Raw genomic sequence first — 4,415 nt, 5'->3', positions numbered from 1 at the left:
CACGCACGCACGCACGCACGCACGCACGCACGCACGCACGCACGCACACACACACACACACACACGCACACACACACACACACACACACACACACACGCACACACGCACACACACAGCGTTGTTGTCTCAGTGTCCGATAGTAGGCTTATAAGCCTACCTTGAATGTGACATTGTCATTGTCCTCCATGGGATATTAAAACGTGTGTGTGCGCAAGTGTGTGCGTGTCAATCTCTGCAAGTGTGTGTCCAAAGGAGATTAATACTTGGTGGTGGTGGATGCTTATCTGTGTGTTTATGGGGGAGGGGGGGGGGCGGGAACATATGGGCTTAGCGTAAAGGTGATGGTTTGGTAGAGCGTCATTACCAGGCGTTGTGTATCTCCCCCTGATCCCCCCCCGTCCCCCCCGTCCCCCCCCGTCCCCCGTCCCCTGAAAACCAATTTAACGGAGGAAGCTGTTTTCGTCCTCACAAGAAAGAATAACCTGTTAACTCTCAAGTCACACAGAGGCGCACAGAGAGCCAGAGCAGGAACACGTTTGTGTGAAAGACTATCTGGTCATCGGCTATGAAATGGCCGCTTAATGTAAAGCTCAGACATCCGGTGATGTCCTGATGAGTTATCGGGCTGTGTGTGTGTTTATGTGTGTGTGTGTGTGTGTGTGTGTGTGTGTGTGTGTGTGTGTGTGTGTGTGTGTGTGTGTGTGTGTGTGTGTGTGTGTGTGTGTTATGTGTGCATGTGTCTGTCTGTGTATGTGTGTGTGTGTGTGTGTGTGTGTGTGTGTGTGTGTGTGTGTGTGTGTGTGTGTCCCCGGGGGCAAACGCACACAACCCCCACACACAGCGCGGATATCTTTCATAATCATTGAGTTAGGACTGGGCTCCCTTCATTGCACCTATTTTGAGTATGTCACTGTTATATAGCGGTAAGGACACCTTGGACACTATGAAACTATCTGGCGGCAGTACATGGCTGCACTTTTAATTGATTCATTGGCAGTAATCGTTTTTATACCCTTCTGTAATCACCCTCGTTGTAATCAATCAAAACAGTGCATTGCACACTCCTTTCATACATAGAACTAGAACTATTAGTATCTGTACATAGTATTAGTAGTTTGTATCTTATCCTAGCTAGCTTTGTTGTTTAAGGGGAATGGGTTAACCTAGTGATTGTTAGTGCTTGGTCCTCATCCTTACTGACAGCAGTATATTGTTGTTTCTCTTTCTTCTGACAAATGTACTTATTGTAAGTCGCTTTGGATAAAAGCGTCTGCTAAATGCCCTGAATGTAAATGTAAATGTAGTATGTAGGTTGAAAATGCATGTTCTGTAACGTAGAGTCATTCAAAGTAAAGCCAATTTATTTATTTATGAATCCTTGGATGGATTTGCTGTCATTTTTATTTTATTTTGTTGAGTTATTTTCGTTTAGTTATTTTCATTTATTTATTTTTTTTAGTTAAGATTCCACCTGCAACCTTGGATTAAACAAGATTCGGAGCCTGGCCGTTATCTCCACCAAACGCCAGAAATGAATTGACTTTATCCCTTAGCGAGTGTGGTGGCCTCGCTGCCATGCTGGTAATGACTTTTGGGTGTGTGATGAAACAGTCCAACCACCACCGGGATTTACACACTGAGAACACAGGCCTTGTTTTGTCATTCAGGAGAATTGTAAGAATGAAAAACATGCAAGATTACAGATGACCTTGGTTATCTGGCTTTGGTTTGGCAAACGAAATGTGTTTTATAAGTTATTGCCATAATTTATTTCAACACAGTCTTAGGAGATATGGACAAAGTTAGTTCAACCATCCTCATTTTTGGGGTTATTGAAATATATAAGCGGTGTGGAGGAAAAACTTTCTTAAGAGAGTTACTCAATGCCAGACTTCAGTCAACATGGGGGATTACAGGCAGCAGGGAAAAATAATATAGATTTATTTATGGGATGAATCAAAGTAACAAGAAGGGCTGAGAAGGGTCAGCTGGGACAAATAAATAATCTCCTTCACACAAATTCATCCTTCCCTTCTTCTTCAATGACTTTGATCAATATATTTATATTTGTATGATTTTTCATATGAAAAGTATAAAAGGTTCCACTCCAAAATGTCTCATGCCACATAACACTGTCCCATAATTAAACCAGTGTAAACCCACCAGTATCAAACCAGTGTATCATCATCATCATCAAAATACATCATAAAAACACCTCTCCTGGTCAGTCGTCAGGGAGGGAGTCTGTCTTTAATTGAGTATTGATGAAATTCTCTCACGCTTCAGAGATGTTTTCATGTAGTTTTCATCCACTGCTTGTTTCCCCCCACCCTGACAAGAGCTCGAGGCCATGACTGATGGAGTGTCGGCAAACAACTAGAGGAGAGGAGGAGGAGGAGGGAGGAAGGTTGAATAATTGACAAGGAAGACACTGAATGATGGGATTGTGAAGTTTGTGTGTGTGTGTGTGTGTGTGTGTGTGTGTGTGTGTGCATGTATGTGTGTGTACGTCTGCATGTGCCTGTGAGACAGTCGACATGATATCCAACCCCTGTCTAGTAGGCGCTTTAAACGCGTGTCTCCGACTGTTTGACTGGCTGTTGCGTGGAGTTCAGGCACCCGGCGTTCAGACTGTGGTGAATAAGCTGTCTGCTGACTCAGTGTGCTGCAGCCAGTCTAATCACGCAGCGTTTGACATTTGGTCCGCTTCTAAATCTCTCAAACACGTCTGATCATCTATCAGCCCCTCCTGCGTCGTGCTCAGCCTGCCAGCAGCCGGGAAGAGTCTGCAACGAGAGAACGAGAACAATAATAGAACAAGAGAACAACACTCTTTACACAATTAGATCTTTCTCTCGCTCGCCTTCTCGCTCTGTCAGTCTATCTCCATAACACCCCCCCCCCCCCCCCCCCCCCCCCTCACCCCCCCCCTCACCACCTCACCGCCTCACCACTCCGCACTCCAAAGTTATGAGTTCATGCAGATGGAGTCTTCCGGAACCGATCCCGAATCAAGTTCTCTTTCGGGAGAGACTAAAGATAGATTTGGTTTATTGTGTTCAGCTCAACGTGAAAATATTTCACTGGCGCTGCAGGATTTTGCATTAGGGAGAAACTCGAGGGTGAAAGTCTGCATTGTGCTCTAACGTGGATCCCTGATCAGATGTTTAACTAGATTCTATCTTCCAAAGTGAAGAATTGTGTTTTGAGGCGTTACAGTAACTGGACGGCTTTTGAGTGTGAAGGGGTGTCAATTACAGCTTAACACAACACTCAACACTTAACTCATAGCGATATCTCATGAGACCGAAACTCCAAAATCCCCCATCTCACAGCAAAACAAAGAACAATGTAATCGGTAAATGGACTGCATTCATACAGCACTTTTCTAACCAGCTTTTCTAACCACTCAAAGCGCTTTACAATATTGCCTAACATTCACCCATTCACACACACATTCACACACCGACGCAATGTCAGCCATGCAAGGCGACAGCACAGCTCGTCAGGAGCAGTCAGGGTGAGGGCGTCTCGCTCAGGGGACACCTCAACAGAGGAGCCGGGGGATCGAACCAGCAACCTTCCGGTTACCAGCCGACACCGCTCTACCTCCTGCCCCACATGCCGTCCCAACAAAAAAAACTCTGATACTTCAGATTAGTAAACAACAGACATTAAACAATCTGTAACTGCGGCTGAAACAGATGGGCACATTCTGTGGCTCTTCAACCTGATCCCGAGCAGATGGTTCTACTGATCAACAGAACACAACAACGCCCCTGCTAGTGAGGCGAGTGCACGGCAGAAGGTGAGGTTAATGTACTCTCACAGAGGCTCCTCACTTCACAGCGCGTGTGGAGAGAGAGAGAGAGAGGGAAGGGGCGGGAAAACATCACTTTTGTTTTCTGGAGGTCAGTCTCTCGACCTTTGAACCTCAACCGGTAGAGAACGTACGTGGAACAGCAGCAGACCGGTGTTTAGACTTCTGTGATGAGGATCAGACCACTTTCAGCTGCTCGGGGATACATTACACAGTGAAGAGGTTGGGTCTTTTGTCCAGAACACTTTTATTATAATCGTTTTGCAGTGGTTATGGTCGGTATGAATAATGGGGGGTTTAGCATTCAATGCCTTTGTGTTGTCTATCGATTTTTTTAAACCTCTTTATTTGTTCTCTCTGTTATTATTTGTGATGATTACCACTCAGTAAAAAAATCAATCCTTTAGTTTCTTTCGAAAGTTTCCAGACAAAACATCTCTCTGCAGTCTAAATTATTCTCTCTCCAACATCAAAACTAATGTTTACTTTTTTTTTCATCTATGAAGGCATAACGGCTTCCAAAAACTAGTTTCAAGGTTATTATCACACAGCCTTGCGGTGTGTTAACAAGGTCACAGGAATTGCAGAAGAATC

This window comes from Micromesistius poutassou, assembly GCF_964030765.1.
Source record: "Micromesistius poutassou genome assembly, chromosome: 3".
Lineage (NCBI taxonomy): Eukaryota > Metazoa > Chordata > Actinopteri > Gadiformes > Gadidae > Micromesistius > Micromesistius poutassou.
Note: the sequence above shows the minus strand (reverse complement) of the source record.